The sequence below is a fragment of the Colobus angolensis genome, unplaced genomic scaffold (assembly GCF_000951035.1).
Source record: "Colobus angolensis palliatus isolate OR3802 unplaced genomic scaffold, Cang.pa_1.0 Scaffold5, whole genome shotgun sequence".
Lineage (NCBI taxonomy): Eukaryota > Metazoa > Chordata > Mammalia > Primates > Cercopithecidae > Colobus > Colobus angolensis.
The window spans coordinates 25,448,552-25,466,630 of NW_012118487.1; the positions used below are offsets into that span (position 1 = coordinate 25,448,552).

Consider the following 18,079-nt stretch of genomic DNA (forward strand, 5'->3'; position numbering starts at 1 on the left):
TATCCAGCATCTATAAAAGAAATTACTAAACAAATTTACAATAAAAAGCAACCCCATTAAAAGTGGGCAAAAAACATGAACAGACTCTTCTCAAAAACTGACATATATGTGGTCAATATCATATGGAAAAAAGCTCAATATCATTGATCATTAGAGAAATGCAAATGAAAACCACAATGAGATACCATCTCACACAAAGTCAGAATGGCTACTATTAAAAAGTCAAAAAAACACAGACGTTGGTGAGGTTTTGGAGATAAAAGAATGCTTATACACTGTTGCTGGGGAGTGTTCAACCATTGTAGAAGACAATGTGTTGATTCCTCAAAGACCTAAAGACAAAAATACCAGTAAACTTGGCAATCCCGTTACTGGGTATATAGCCAAAGGAATATAAATCATTCTGTTATAAAGACACATGCATGATTATGTTCACTGCAGTACTATTCATGATAGCAAGGACATAGAATGAATCTAAATGCCCATCAAAGATAGACTGGATAAAGCAAATGTGGTACATGTACACCATAGAATACTATGCAATTATAAAAAAGAGAGTGAGATCATGTCCTTTGCAGGGACAATGGATGGAGTTCGAGGACATTACCCTTAGCAAACTAACAGGAATAGAAAACTAAATACTGCATGTTCTCACTTATAAGTTGGGGGTAAATGTTGAGAACACATGGACACATGAAATGAAACAACTCACATTGGGACCTGTCAGAGGCTGGAGGGTGAAAGGAGGGAGAGGATCAGGAAAAACAACTCATGAGTACTAGGTTTAATACCTGGGTCATGAAACAATCTATACAACAAGCCCCCATGACACAAGCTTGCCTATGTAACAAACCTATACTTGTACTCCTGAACTTAAAATAAAAGTTAAAAAAAATGCATGAAGATTTCTGTAGGTCAACAATTTAGAAGAAGCTTACCTGAGTAATTTTTGCTCAGAGTCTCACATCTGGCTGCAGCTAAATTATTGATCAGGGAGGCAGTCATCTGAAGGGTAGACTAGGACTGGAGGATTATCTCCCAAGTACTCAATGGTAGTCGGCAGGAAATCTTAGTTTCTTTCCAGCCATGTAGGACTCTCCATGGGTCTGACAGGTAGATCTTATGACCAAACAGCCGGCTTCCCACAAAGTGAGTGATCTGAGAAAAATAAAGGTGGACGTCACAGTCCCTTACAGGACTTAGTTTTGGAAGTGATACACTGTGACTTCAACCATATTTATTCATTAAAAATAAGTCATTGAGTCCAGTCCACACTGAAAGGGAAGATGTTAGGCTTCACTTATTAATAGGTACAGCATCAAAGAATTTGTGGACATATTTCAGATAACCACAAGACAAAAGGAATTTTTTACATACACTGCATATATTGAATGCTATGGCAGAGATTTCAGGGATATAACTGGTTATAGTGTCATGATCATATAAACAAGAGTTAATTAGTTTATGAGGTGGCAATATTGATGGATACAGGCTTGGAAATTAGGAGATTTTTGTGTTAAGAAATGTAAAAGGACATTAAATAATAAACATTATTTATTGTAATTCAAGTTCTTAAAAAGATTTCAAATCCCTGAGATCATTTCAACTTGTTTGTGTCAGGAAATAGTCAGCTTGTGGCCAAGAGGAATACACATGTTCTCTGTTTCCATATTAGAGTTTTCTTAATTTTAAATGTATTATTGAATAAAAGAGTAAAACACATAGACAATGACATTTCAGAAACAAAATCAGTTGGGATATATAAGGTGTATTTTGATATAAACTCACACTTCTTCAGTAAGTTTCCTATGAACAGTGAAATAAATAAGAATATTATGGTTTGAGCAAAGACTGTACAAAGATTATCCATACATAGGGAAAATAATAATGATGATAGCACCAAAGATAGCCTAATGTACTGAGCTGAATACTTATGTGCTAAGCACTCTGATAAGCAGTTTATACGCATTGTCTCATTTAATTATCTCCAAAATCACATGAGATTGATGGAACAAGGAAGTAATTGCTTTCCTTAGGAGAATTATGTTCTATATTAATATACATGGATATGAATCCAACTTCTCTGAAGCTTGTGGAAGCACTGGGTTTTCTTACTTACACTGCATCTCCTTATTGAAGTGTTCATTCACTCACAGTCTGTTGAATATGATGATGATGATTGTTATTATTATTACACATTATCATGCTTTTGCATTCACCAAATCTCCCATGTTTTAAAAACAAACAAACAGTTTTCTCCAATTTTAGGCCCTTAAAACTGAAACAATTATGTAAAATTTTTATACAATACAGAATAAATTTTACTTTTCTAGTGCTTGAACTATGTAGTTTATTCATCTCTCTCCAAACTCATATCTAGTTTTCCAAATGTCGATTAATTTTATTGTTCTTATTATTTTTAATTCATTGACTAAAGCTTAGCTGATTTATCTCGAAGAATTCCAGTGCAATCTTGAAAATAATGATGTTTTTCAATTATAGACTATATAGCATATACGAAAAAGTTCATAAACTTTAAAACAGTATTCAAATATAAAGCATTATCAAGGTATTATTCTAGTCCTGCTGTGACACAAGTGGGGAAATATAATTTCAATATTATTTTTCTCATGAATGGAAAATATGTATTATTATAGACTTCAGAAAATATTTTAAAAGGGTCTCAACAATAAAATATCTACATATTAACATGGTCAACTATATCCAATAAGTTTTTGTTGTAGTTGTTGATTTTTGAGACGGATTCTCACTCTGTCACCCAGGCTGGAGTGCAGTGGTGTGATCTCGGCTCACTGCAAGCTCCGCCTCCCCGGTTCACGCCATTCTCCTGCCTCAGCCTCCAAGTAGCTGGAACTACAGGCGCCTGCCACCTCGCCCGGCTAGTTTTTTGTATTTTTAGTATAGACGGGGTTTCACGGTGTTAGCCAGGATGGTCTCGATCTCCTGACCTCGTGATCCGCCCGCATCGGTCTCCCAAAGTGCTGGGATTACAGGCGTGAGACACCGCGCCCAGCATATCCAATAAGTTTTTAGTTACATCCATATCTAAACACATATTTTCAAATATATACATATATACATACACATTAATATATAACTATTTTAAAAATAAAATCACACAATGTAAAATTATTTCACTTAAGGTTTTTATCTAAAATATTCCCCTGTACCATTAAATATTTTTTCAAAACACAATTTAAAAACCTGTACAGCATTCTTAAAAACATATATACTGCATTTTATTTTATTCTTTTTCTATGGTTGAAATTATAAGTGATGAAACTTGATCACTTTAAACATATTGGAAATATATTTTAAAAGAATTCAAAATGTTGATATATGAATGTGGTGGGATGTCTTCTTAATATATTCCTCAAGAGAATTCATCAGCCTTCTTTAAGATTGGCCTTCTACGTCCCCAAGGTTGTATTTTTCACTTGGAAATGTTTTAATATCTAGCTACCAATTATAATGGCACTATCACTGTACCTGAGGCATTTAATCATACATGATTCTCCCTTCTTTGCCCAACTATATGTGAATTATCTTGGAGAGAAAAAAAATCATTATTCTCCACGTGGTTGCAGTAAAACTAGTGGGAAAAAAAAAGTAATACAAAAATCAAGTAGAAAGTCCCTGCGAAGTGCAATAGAAATTGCACCTAGATTTAGGAGATTGGTTTCTACTCCCTGTTGAGAACTCAGATATTTTTGTGCCCTTGGGAAAGTCACTTAAATTTTCTAGACCTTTGACTCCTCAGTTGATAATTTATCTCAAATAGCAATTTTTGACTATGAAATTTTTAAATGTTTCCTTAGAGGACATAAATGTCTCAATAGATGCAATCTAATTTCCAGGTGATATGTCTGAAGTCAGGTAAAAAATTATACAAATTAATTCCATATACTTGGCTAAGTTTACCACTGAGACTTTTATAATTAGAGTCTGAGTTATTTGGGATGATTTATTGTCACATGTGGTTAGAGTTCAGAACATTTTTCTAAATGTTGTTTTTCTACAATTAACTTTTTTACCCCTCCATTCACCTCAACACATTTGTTGTAAAGTCTATAATAAATCTTAATATTAGTTTTCATATGAACATTAGATTTATATTTTTATCTCTAAAATGGTCCATTTTATTGGTGAAAAGTGTATTTAAATTAGAAATTGCATTGGAAAAAATGTATATTGTTGTAACACTCAGTCTCATAAGGATGAGATTTTAAAATTGCTCTGGAAAAAAGCATCTCCTAATATCTGATCTTTTTGCTTCTCACAAGATATGCTAAGCATGAAGAGGCTCGTTCTGCCAGTGTGGCTTGGAAAAATAAATGGATAAAACTAGCTCAGCTTATTGTGTATGAGCAGTGAAGTGAAAGGGAGACTGTCCTAACAGATATTAAAATATATTAAAAGGCTGTATTACTAAGACTGATACTGACCCTGGAAAAAAACTGAAACCAAAGAAATAGAAATCAAAATCTAACAGCCAAAAAAAGACCAACATTAAAAGAAAAAAAATAAATACTCAAAAGTGAAATTAGGGCACTCATTAGGCATTGCATCTAAAAGTTATGTGCTTTACTTCACAATTTAACCAAAATGGATTTGATATGAATCAAAGTCAAAACAAAGCTATTTATGCAACCTAAAATAAAACACCATAATTAATAGAATAAAGTTTAACGTATTTTTATTACTATTACTACCATATAAAATTTTTTTAGCAGAACATGGAAAATAAAAATCTGCGTAGAAAAAATAGCAAATGTGACAGCAAAAGTCACTGTAACCAAAATGCAAGAGAGAAAATAAAGATAAAACAACAAAAACTGAAGAATGCAACTGCATCAAAGCCAGTACCACAGGAAAAGCATTACTTACTGTCTTTAACAAATAAGGAGATTTTATAAGTCAATATAAAAATTCTATGTGGGATAAGAGGGAAATGACATAGAAACTGTATGGATTAGGAAAAAAAGAAAACATACAAAAGACAAATAAACACATGTGATATATTTGACCACACTTGTAAGCTCGTATATTTGGCCACATTTGTAAACAAAATAAAGCAAAGAAAAAATAGCTTTGCCCGCAAAGTTTCTGCTATAAATAATGTAACACACTATCATAGATTATGGTGCAGAAGCATAAGCTTCCTTACCCCCATTTATTGTCAAAAGCTTTCAAAGTTCATGTCTTTCATTCTAGAAATTCGCTTCCAGCAATTTATCGCAAGTTAAAAATGGACAAGTGTGTAAAGGTGTTGTTAAAAGGATATATTGGAATAATTTATATCAGCAAAAAACCAAAAGCAACTGAAATGTCTTTCAATAGGAGACTTATTAAATTAATCATGGTATATTTCTAAAAGGAAAGCTATGTTGGTCAAAATAATGGCAATTAATTTATATATTCATTAACAGGCAAAGATATATACAATATGTATTTATAGTACTTTTATTTATTGCTTATTTAATGTATTGTCTGCACTTCATTTGTTCGTGTGTGTGTGTGTGTGTATATTAAAACATTTTTAAAAACCGTCTACTCAGAAAGTCGGAAAAGAATTCAATATTAGTTCCAGCTTTTAAAAGTCTTTTGAGAAAGGCAGTGGGGTACATCACTGAAAAACAGATGGGTACTGACAACTCTTTGGTGGAAAAATAAGTTGCAGACTTACACAAGCTGCCCAAATGATTATCAAGCCGAGTTTGTTTTTCAGAAATAGGTTTAAAAAATGTCAAAGAAGCTATACAAATTTCCCCTAACAATACAAAAATTTAACAACGAAGTTTAAATATATAGCAAAAACCAAATAGGATAATAAACATGAATAATTTATGAAACAAGCCTTTTAATCCTAGAAAACTGAAATGGAGAGATCACACACTTAAGAGAAACATACCTAAATGAGGACTAATGGCAAATAAAACAACTCCAAACATTTCCCCAATGACTAAGTCACAAAAAGACAGCTTAGGAAAATTATCAACATTTTTTCAACTTGCAAGTGTTGATTTCAACTTCTTCCCTAGCCAATTCGGTTCTACTTAGATAAATCTGGTTATCTATCTATCATCTATTTATCTATCTATCTATCTATCTATAACATATATATATATATATAAATTAATGTGTTTCTACTCGGTTACTACCATTTTTTTTTCTTTACACCTTTTCCCTAATTTTCTCCGGAAACATTTTTCTTTTGGTTTGAGCAGCTGAACTGAAAAGGTTTGGAAAGTAGAATGAGTATTGGCTCTTATTGGAATAGCACTTGAAAAATGCAGTCCTAGGAAAGGCCAATTTCTAACTGAAGTGGCTTGACAAAGTTAAGCATCCATTCTCAATGTGACAGTGACTCCCATGTTACTAACTAGGTCAACGGCTGCTCTTGCCTAGATCACACAACCCTGCAGGATACTGGAATGTTCCCTGGTGAGGTATTGCAGAGTTATGTGCACAAACACCGAAGCACTTATGGTTTCAATAAATACAAAGTATCATTTTAATCTATTTTAGTATAAAAGAAGCAAAAAATACTGCTGACCTGCTTTGCTTCTTGAACTGACTTAGAGTGCTGTTCATGATACAGAAGATACAATAGTTAATGAGTGGTTACTACAAGCTCTTTAGACTTCAGCATTTACTGCTCTCCAACCTTCAGCAATATTTTGGCAGTAAAAATCATATTCTTCATTAACAACACAACTGTCCTGGGACCAACACCCCAAGGAACTGGAGTGATGTAATCAGCTTTTTTGTGATTCCTTCAAAGTCCGTATCTCCAACCAACTTAAGTTTAGCAATTTTGGGACCTTGAACTCTATATATGCTCATGTCAATGTTTGCTGCTCCTCCCTTGATAACTGCTGTTATCAGATTTGGAATACCTAGGCAGATACTATAATATCTGCAAGAATTATATTTTTCTTCAACTGTTCTGTGGGAGTGTACTGATGAGATATTGTAACAGTGGCATCACCTCCAGGACTTTCATGTGCCCCATCTGTGTTTAATAACATTAAAATGAGCATCCCAACATTTTTTTAATTTCCCAACTACAATCACATTCTTCTCTAGAGCTGGAATGCCAGTTCACTTCATCATTTCCCACATACCCTCTGGGGGAGCTAGTAGCATGGAATACTGGTGAGAACACATTTGCCCAACATTAAGTACATGAAAGCAATCAACATCCCTGTCTGGAGAAACAGCATTAGGGATCTTTCTCTCATCCATGTGATCTGGAATGGGCCCCTGAATAAGGAGGCTATCTACATTATCATCATTTTTCAGTTTATTGATTAAATTCAACAGTACCTCCTCTGAAATTGAAGCTGGTTTTACAACTGTCTCACTGTTAATTTTTACATCTTCAGCTGCCCTGGTTTTGTTGAGGACATAGGAATGACTTGCAGGATTATTATCGACCAGAACCCAGGCTCAGGTGTGGTCCTTTGTTCCCAGAAGCCACCCACTCTTCCACTTCCGGCTTGATCTTCTGAGCCATTTTCCTTTAGGAAATGACGACAGCTTTCTTACTAATTTCTCTTGGTTTTATGCAAACACACACACACACATCCTTGATGCATAATAAATATATTTACACATAATCATCCTTGATATATAATAGATATATTTACACATAACCATATATATGTATACATATAGCCTTATGTATGTATATATACTGTATATATAAATACTCAGAGAGAAGGCCTTAACTTGCACTTAATGAAACGTTCCCTTTGAAAGCAATACACTTAGAGAAAATAGTAGCTGCACATTCGGATACAAATTATATACTAATGTTAAAGCATGGCGTTTTGGGAGAAGCCAGTATTCCAAGTCTCAGTCTTTGCTTCCAAACACATGTTCTGCGTGTTAGGCCAACTTGTGAATTCCTGCGAGGTGGAAGGGAAGATGGAGGAGATGACAGGTCTGCACCGCGTGAGCAGCAGAGTGGCGGAGGAGGCAGACATTAGAGCAGTTGCTGGGAAACTATTGTCTGTAATTTTAAAGAGCCCAGTTGTAGATCCATCTGTTTTCCCTTAGATGACATTGCTAAAAATGCCATTGTCAGAAACACTCAATTTATACACACACACAAGTATAAAACTGTAAACATAGCCTGTCATTATTTTTACAATTTAAATAGTTCACAACATTCGTTTTTCTGTGAACAAGTTTCTTTTTTTAAAGTTTTATTTTAGATTTGGGGGTACATGTGAAGATTTGTTACCGAGGTAAACATGTATGTATGGTGGCGGCTTGTTGTACATAGTGTTTCATCATCCAGGTTTTAAGCCAGCACTAAAATGATTGTCAAAGAAGCTAGAGAAGGTCACGTTAAAAGTAAGTAATATTAACAAATGTTGTAAATCATAACTTGATATAAAATAACATTATAAAATACTTTGTTAGAAACTAATAAAGTCACTGATATAATTTAGTAAAAATATTTACAATTTTGGCTAAAAATAACTTTGAAATGTTGATCAATATATTCTGTATTCCTTACATATTTAATATGTAGGCTTATAGATGTTAACTTTTACATACCTCAGTCTGGTAACATGTGGTACTTGAACTTGATTTAACACAACTTTTCTGATGTTTTTGGAACTAAATATCTCTTCATGTACACAGTAAGCTACCTTTGTAGTGAATTTCACAGTGTAAATTAGTTAAGTGATTGTATATCCATTTTCATGCCTTGTGACATTTCATTAGATCCTGTATGGTGATGTAAAGTTTGTATCTTTAAAAACAGTATTTCTGAAATGAATTTGAAATTCATTACTGCTCAGAAAAGGGAAAAAAAAGGTTTGAGTTGGAGTTACTCATTCTCACATTGCTTCACAGTCTTCCTTCACTAATATTGATATTTAAAAATATATTCACATATATCATTGGTTTGCATGTATGTCCCATTATTGAATAGATTCTGATTAGGCTTTGTATATCTAGAAGTTTTTGATTACGTTTGAAATATGTATTATTTATTAACAATTAACTTTGATCATATAACAGGTTACTGAGTAAGCTTTATAAGATAATTTGATGGCAAGAAAAGTGTTAAGTGTATAAGTTCATGATTAGAGACATCCAAGATTAGTTTCTTTCAAGATGCAAAAAGCAAAGTGAGAAAAAAACCGTAGGAAAACTACATAAAAGAGGCTTTATTGCATTATTATTACTTGTTTTAAAAGTTATCAAATATTATCTAAATCTGCTCTAATTTAAGGTATTGAAATTTTTCAAAGGGACTGCAATTACCATGTCCTTTATCTTTCAATATACTCCTTGTAGGCAAAACGGAACATCAGTGACACTGTTGTCAAAGCCACTTGGGTTAATGTTTACAAAACATTGTAATTTACATAGCACAAAGGAGGTTTTCGGCACTTAATGTCTGTCTTTGTCTTCTGGATGAACACTTGTTCTCAGATTTAGCTAGATCCCCTGGTAAGTTTCTGATGATCTCAGATATTTTCATTTTATCCACATATCCAGATGAACTTTTTGGTTTTCTTATTTAACAAAATGCTGCCAGGGGCTGCTTTACAGTCATGTGACCCGTATAGTCAATTTCACACAACTCTACCTTTGGAATGATACTACACTTGGTTAAGTACTTGCTGTTGCTATCCTAAAAATCTTAATTGTTTTGTACAAGGGCCTCTGAAGTTTCATTTTTCACTAGGCTCTCAAAATTAAGTAGCCAATCTGGCTTATTCCTATAAGGTATCAAATATAATGAATGACGCAGAAAACTGGAATTGTGTTTGTGACTTTTCTAGATTCTGTTTTTAACTTATTGTTTTGAAAACATTATTTCAGTGATTTGAATGAGTTCCCCCAAAGTTCATGTGTTGGAAACTCAATCTCCAGTGCAACAACGTTGAGGGGTGGGGACTAATGAGGGGTAATTGGTATATTATGGTCCAGTCCTTATGATTAGATTAATATTATTATTGCAAGAGCAGGTTAGCTATAGCAAGAGTGGGCTCCTGGTGTCTCTCTCTTTTGCATGTGCTCACTTGTCTTTCCACCTTTCTGCCGTGAGATAACACAGCAAGAAGGCCCTCACTAGATGTGACTGCCCAGTCTTAGACTTCCCAGTCTTTAGAACCATAAGCCAAGTAAATCTCTATCCTTTAGAGGTTATCCAGCCTGTGGCAGTCTGTTGTAGCAACAAAAAATGGACTAATACAAGTATAGACTCACAGAGGTTTACAAAATTAGTACAGAGAGGTAATGTATACTTTCACACGCGTCTGTGTGAATAGACCACCAAACAGGCTTTGTGTGAGCAATAAACCTTTTTAATCACCTGGGTGTGGGTGAACTGAGTCCAAAAAGAGAGTCAGTAAAGGGAGATAGGGGTGGGGATTTTATAGGATTTGGGTAGGTAGTGGAAAATTACAGTTAAAGGGGTGTTGTTCTCTGGCTTGCAGGGGTGGCAGTCACAAGGTGCTCAGTTGGGGAGCCTTTGAGCCAGGATGAGCCAGGAGAAGGAATTTCACAAGGTAATGTCATCAGTTAAGGCAGCAACCAGACATTTTCATTTCTTTTGTGATTCTTCACTTGCTTGAGGCCATCTGAATGAATATGGACAGGCTTGGGCTCAGAGGCCTGACATTCCTGTCTTCTTATATTAATAAGAAAAATAACATAAAATAGAGTGGAAGTGTTGAGGCAGCAAAAATTTGAGGGGTGGTATGGAGAGATAATGGGTGATGTTTCTCAGGGCTGCTTCGAGTGGGATCAGGGGTGGCATGGGAACCTAGAGTAGGAGACATTAAGCTGAAGGAAGATTTTGTGGTAAGGGGTGATATTGTGGGGTTGTTAGAAGGAACATTTGTCATATAAAATGATTGGTGATGGCCTGGATGTGGTTTTGTATGAATTGAAAAACTAAATGGAAGACACAAGGTCCGAATAAGAGGAGGAGAAAAACAGGTATTAAAGGACTAAGAATTGGGAGGACCCAGAACATCCAATTAGAGAGTGACCAAGGCGGTTCAGCATAATTACTTGCTTGGTTGCCGAGTTTTGGGGCTCTATCCTTGACAGAGTTCTCTTTTTAAGTTGCAGGCTGAGTTTGGTGGGGTGCTTTTTTTAAAAGACCATTAGTCCATTCTACCTTTCCTGAAAGATTGAGAACTGTAAGGGGTATGAAGTTTCTACTGAATAACAAGAGCCTGAAAAACTGCTTGGGTGACTTGACTAATAAAGGCCAGTCCGTTATTGGACTGTATAGAGGTGGGAAGGCCAAACTGAGGAATCATGTCTGACAGAAAGGAAGAAATGACCATGGTGACGTTTTCAGACCCTGTGGGAAAGGCCTCTACTCATCCAGTGAAAGCGTCTACCCAGATCAAGAGGTATTCTAGTTTTCTGACTTGGGGCATGTAAGTAAAGTCAATTTGCCAGTCCAGGGCAGGGGCAAATCCCCGAGCTTGATGTGTAGGGAAGGGAGAGGTCTGAACAATCCCTGAAGGGTAGTAAAATAGAAGGTGGAACACTGAGAAGTGATTTCCTTGACAATAGATTTCCACGATGGAAAGGAAATGAGAGGTTCTAAGAGATGGGCTAGCGGCTTATAACTTACACGGAAGAAGTTATGAAATGACGACAGAATACAATGGGCCTGTGAGGCTAGAAGGAGATATTTCCCTTGGTCCAAGAACTATTTGCCTTGTTTGGGAAGAGATTGATAGGTGGAAGTTTCAGTGGGGGAATAGGTGGGAGTGACCGATGAGAAAGAGAAAGACCAGCCATGAGGGACAGAAGTTGGAACTCTAGCTGCTTTTTTAGCTACCTTATAAGCATAAGCATTGCCTAGAGCAATGGGATCTGATGCCTTTTGATGGTCCTTGCAGTGAATGACTCCAGCTTCCTTTGGAAGTAAAGCAGCCTAGAGAAGAGTTTTTATTAAAGAGGAATTAATGATGGAGCACTTTTGTGTAGTGAGAAAACCTCTTTTTGCCCATATAACAGCATGGTAGTGTGGGATACAGAAGGCATATTTAGAGTCAGTATAAATATTGATGCATAGTCATTTTGCAAGAGTGAGGGCCTGAGTTAAGGCAATGAGTTAAGCTTGCTGAGAGGTAGTGGAGGGGGGCAGAAAGTATATGCATCAGGTGTAAGGAAGAAAATAGATTTTGGAAGTTATGAGAACTGTAGAGAGTGAGTTGAGCATAGTTTGTGATTTTGAGGGCCTCTGAAAGTATTAAGGCAGCAGCAGATGCCGCAGGCAGACACGAAGGCTAGGCTAAAACAGAAAGGTCAGGTTTTTTGGATAGAAAAGCCACAGGGCATGGTTCCGGTCCTTGTGTAAGAATTTCAACTGCACATCCCCGTACTTTGGCTGTGTGTGATGAAAAAGGGTTGGGATGAGTTAGGGAGAGCTAGTGTGACAGCAGCTTCTAGGCCTGTTTTTAAGGAATGGAAAGGAGTGGCGAAAGGTTTTAAGATCTGTGGGGTCAGCTAGGTTTGCTTTTGTGAGTTTACATAATGGTTTAGTCAGGATGGTAAAACTAGGTACCCAAAGGCAGAAGTACCTAACCATGCCTAGGAAGGAAAGGAGTTGTTGTTTTATAGAAGCGTTTGGGGTTTAGGAGATTAGCCAGACATGATTAGCAGGGAGAGCATGTGTGTTTTCATGAGAATTGTGCCGAGATAGGTAACAGACGAGGAAGAAATTTGGGCTTCACTGAAGTAATGGGGGCTGTCCATGAAGCTTTGCGGCGGTACAGCCCATGTAATTTGCTGAGCCTGATGGGTGTCAGGGTTAGTCCGAGTGAAAGCAAAAAGAGGCTGGGATGAAGGGTGCAAAGGAACAGTAGAGAAAGAATGTTTGAGATCCAGAACAGAATACTGGGTTGTGGAGGGGTTGTGGAGGGAGGTATTGAGGATAGGAGAGTATATGGCTTTGGCAACACGGGAGGGATAGGCAAGACAGTTTGGTTGATTAGGCGCAGATCCTGAACTAACCTGTAAGGCTTGCCTGGTTTTTGGACAGGTAAAATGAGGGAATTGAAGGGACAGTTTATATGCTTTAAAAGACCATGCTGTAACATGCAAGTGATAACAGGCTTTAATTATTTTAAAGCATGCTGTGGGATGGGAATTGGCATTGAGCAGGGTAAGAGTGACTAGGTTTTAATGAGATAGTAAAGGGTGCATGATCGGTCACCAAAGAGGGAATAGAGGTGTCCTATATTTGTGGATTAAGGTGGGGAGATAACAAGGGCAGGATGTGAATGAGGCTTTGAACTGGGGAAAAAGGTGGTAATGAGGTGTGGTTGTAGCCTAGGAATAGTCAGGGAAGCAGATAATTTAATTAAAATATCTCTACCTAATAAGGGAGCTGAGCAGGTGGGGATAACTAAAAACAAGTGCATAAAAGAATGTTGTCCAAGTTGGCACCAGATTTGGGGAGTTTTAAGAGGTTTAGAAGCCTGACTGTCAATACCCACAACAGCTATGGGGGCAAGGGAAACAGGACCTTGAAAAGAAGGTAATGTGGAGTGGGTAGCCTCCGTATCAATTAAACAGGGAATGGACTTACCCTCCACTGTGATAGTTACATGAAGCTTGGCATCTGTGATAGTCCAGGGGACTTCCGAGGCAATCAGGCAGTGTCAGTCTTCAGCCGCTATGCTGAGCAGATCTGGGAAGGAGTCAGTCAGAGAGCCTTGGACTAGAGCTTTAGGGGCTTTAGGAGTGGCTGCCAGGTGAGTTGGGCAGTCAGATTTCCAGTGGGTCCCTGCACAGATGGGACATGGCTTGGGAGGAATCCCAGGCTGCGGGCAATCCTTGGCCCAGTGGCCAGCTTTCTGGCACTTGAAACAAGATCCTGATGGAGGAACTCCTGTAGGAATGCTTCACTGCTGTGGCTTAGGCATGTGTGGCTTAGGCATTTCGAAGTTCTTGTGTGCTGGAGGTACAGCTGGGTTTTATCTCACAGCAGAGGCAAGTAATTGTAACTCAGAAATGCATTGCCATCTGGCTGCCTCCTCCCTATTATTGTACACCTTGAAGGCAAAGTTGATTAATTCCTGCTGTGGGGTTTGAGGGCTGGATTCTAATTTTTGAAGGTTTATTTAATGTTGGTAGTGGATTGGGTAATAAAATTCATATTGAGAATAAAACGGCCTTCTGACACTTCAGGGTCTAGGGCTGTGAAGCATCTAAGGGTTGTTGCCAAACGGGTCATGAACTGGGCTGGGTTTTTATATTTGATGAAAAAGAGCCTAAAAACTAACTGATTTGGGAGAGGTTGGATAAAGAAAAAGGAGCATTAACCTTGACTATGCCTTCAGTTCCAGCCACCTTTTTAAGAAGAAATTGCTGGACAGGTTGGGGAGGGCTAGTCACGGAATGAAATTGTAAGCCAGACTGGGTGTGAAGAGGAGAGATGATAAAATGATTATAAGGTTGGGGAGCGGAGGCTGAGGAAGAATTGGGATCTGGCTCGGCCTGGCGAGGAGCAGCCTGGGGAGAAGGGGAGAAGGTCAGATGGGTCTGTAAAAAAGGAAGATTGGAAAGACTCAGCAACACTTGGGGTTGGGACTGAGGGGACAGGCGGGAGGGAAAGAAGGAAGATTTGGGATAAGTTGCATTGGGAACAGAGACTAGGGAGGGACCAATGTGTAAAAGAATACCTGGACGTCAGGCACCTCAGACCATTTGCCCATTTTATGAAAAAAATTATCTAGGTCTTGTAGGATGGAGAAATAGAAAGTGCCATTTTCTGGCCATTTAGAACCATTGTTGAGTTTGTATTGGGGTCAGGTAGCATTGCAGAAGAAAACAAGGCATTTAGGTTTTAAGTCAGGCGTGAGTTGAAGAGGTTTTAAGTTCTTGAGAACACAGGCTAAGGGATGAAAGGAGGAATGGAGGGTGGAAGTTTGCCTATAGTGAAGGAGGCAAGCCCAGAGAAAAGAGAGGGTAGAGACATGGAGAGAAGGGGTGGGCAGTGCTTGACCCCCAAAAAAGTGGTGCTTGCCACTAAGGGTGTAGGATCAAGGCAGGCATCCCCATGGTTATCAGACACCTGTGAAACATGGGTGAATAATCAAGTAGGTGTCCCCGCAGTGATTAAACACCAAGGGAAGACTGTCTTCCCAAGTCCGTAACCAGTGTCAGAGTTTTGGGTTCGTGGATAAAATGTGTCTCCTCTGTCTCTACCAGAAAAGGAAAGGAACTGAAATTAAGAGAAGGGAGAGATTGAAAGATGACTCCAAGACTGAAAGGAGAAAGAGGTTGAGGGATAGTGAGAGAGGTTGGAGAACAGAGTAAAAAGAGGCCGCTTACCCGATTTGAAATTGGTGAGATATACCTTGGGCTGGTTGGTCTGAGGACCTGAGGTGGTAGATGAATCTTTCTCATGGAGCAAAGAGTAGGAGGACAGGGGATTGATCTCCCAAGGGAGGTCCCCTGATTCAAGTCACAGCACCAAATTTCACTCACGTCCATGTGAAGAGACTGCCAAACAGGCTTTGTGGGAGCAGTAAAGCTTTGTAACCACCTGGATTCAGGCGGGCTGAGTCCAAAAAGAGAGTGAGCAAAAGGAGATAGGGGTGGGGGCATTTTATGGGATTTGGGTAGGTAGTGGAAAATTACAGTCAAAGGGGGGTTGTTCTCTGACTGGTAGGGGTGGCAGTCACAAGGTGCTCAGTGGGGGAGCTTTTGAGCCAGGATGAGCCAGGAGAAGGAATTTCATAAGGTAATGTCATCAGTTAAGGCAGGAATCGGCCATTTTCACCTCTTTTGTGATTCTTCATTTGCTTCAGGCCATCTGGATGAATATGTACAGGCTTGGGCTCAGAGACCTGACACATACTATTCACCCAACTTCCCCCAATGATAAAATCACACAACTATAGTGCAATATCAAAACAAAGAAATGGACATTGATACAATCTGTAGACATTATCCACATTTTAACAGTTTTTATATACACTCAATTGTGTGTGTGTGTCTGTAGTTTTATATAATTTTATCACTCAAGGTTCATGTGGCCACCACCACAATAAAAATGCAGAACTATTTAAGCATCAAAAAATAGCCTCCTTGTACCCTATAAAGGGGTACCTTTATAGGAAGAGGTATTATTTTAAAGACATGACTTCATTTACCAAATCAGAACAACGCATTCTGCATTACATCTGACATTAACTGAAGTGTGCACTATTTGCTAAAAACCATTTAGAGCTTTCCAGATGTTACGTTTTTTAATACTTATAAAAATCCTATGAAGTAAATATTATACTCCCATTTAATAGTCAGTATATTGATGAGTGAATTGTCAGAATATGTGAGGTCCTGAATTCCTTAACAAACTGTACTATGCTGACACTCTAAATAATAAATATATTTTAAAAATTCACTTTTGCTATATATTTATCCTTAAAGTTGTTCAGGTGTTGTGTTAATTTTAAATTATAAGCATTATTTTTCATTACTATTGGTGAAACATTTTCTTATTTATGACTCCTGCCTCCCATCCTACATCATTTAGTAAATTTTTTACCCTCAACCTTCCCAATTTTTTAAATAATGCATACTTTTAAATGAGCAATTACTTTGAAAAATATTAATGTATATAATTAATAATTTTATCTATCCTAAAAGTTTTTATAATATTTTAGATTTGTGAAATCAGTTTACAAGATACTAATTTCGGGTTTTGCAGTAAAAATTTAACCATCCATTTCCAACAAGCCAAGATTTATGGAAATAACTATAAATCAGGCAATTAAAATGAAATTTTAAGTTATTAAATATGTTAATTACAGAAAGTATTTTTGCCTTCATATAAAGACATTAATTTATAATTTAATGTGGAGAAATTAAAACATATAATTTCAAATATATTACTGCCTTTTATTAGAAATACCATATCTAAGTGAATTTCTTTTCTAAAAAACCATAAAATAAATGATCTCTCAAGGGCTAAACTTTAAGTTTCATGATTAGATATTGTTAATGTTGCATTCGAACACGTACAGCTGATGTGCTGTACTATGTATTTGGGTTTAAATATGTCACAAGAACTTTTCAATTAGATGTGTTGTGTGTGCCCAGGAGTGATCTTTTATTTTTATTGTTTCTTTTAGGAAATGATGTATGACAGAATGATCTGGGAGTGCTGGGTTCTAATATTGCTTGCTTTAAAATAGGGTTGTTTTGTTTGAAATTCTGATTATTACCTATCAATTTTATTCATAATAAATATATATTTTTGCTATAAATTTGATCTGCTATAAAACACTTTCGTTTCTGACTAGAAACTGACTAGAAGCAGTTAATTGGCACCTCTCTCCTAGAGATGAATCGAAACAGCAAGTAAATATTAGCTCTTCAAGGAGATCATCTTAAAAAAAAGTACATTGGAATCAACTGGAGAAGTGACAAGAACATGGAAAGCAGAGGAGAGTGAAGCCTGGTAGCCTGCTGAGCTGGGACCAGCATTGAGCTCAGAGAGGCTTCCTAATGTGGAGAAGGGGTGAGCGATGAAGAGACCTCTAGGGTTCCACACTTCCACCATGGACATTTACAATCCCAGACACAGAGTAGACCCCTTGGACCTCACAGGCCTCCAGACCAACAGATAGCTGCTTGGAGACTCTTCAGAGGCACTGCTAGAGCCTTTGTTGAACCCCACAGTAATCTGATTCCTGAGTAGCCTGGGGCCAGCTGCTGCCACCCTGCCAGGGACGGAGCAAGGAAGCTGGGAGCTTTCATGTGCTACAAAAACAGATACTGCCGCCATTGTATGGAAGAGTATGCAGACTACATACCACACAAAGCTCTGCCTCCCCTGCTCCTCACTAAATAGTGTCTGCCCACTCCAGCATCAAGTTCCCAGCATAGCCACCTTGCCCCATGTGAGAAGTAGTGCTGTGGGTCAACATTATTCTGAAAGTCCAGCTCCCAGAAGCTGGTGATATGCCCTTAGGCTCCCACGGTGCCTACTGCCACTGCTTCAATTGTCCCTGCCAACCCTGGGCCAAGGAGGGAGTTAGTTGGT

The 18,079-nt window shown here is 37.5% G+C and overlaps 1 pseudogene; it reads right to left on the minus strand.

The window, feature by feature from the left end:
- Nucleotides 1-6,634: 6,634 nt before the first annotated feature.
- LOC105524519 overlaps nt 6,635-18,079 on the minus strand; it is a 180,921-nt pseudogene continuing 169,476 nt past the window's right edge.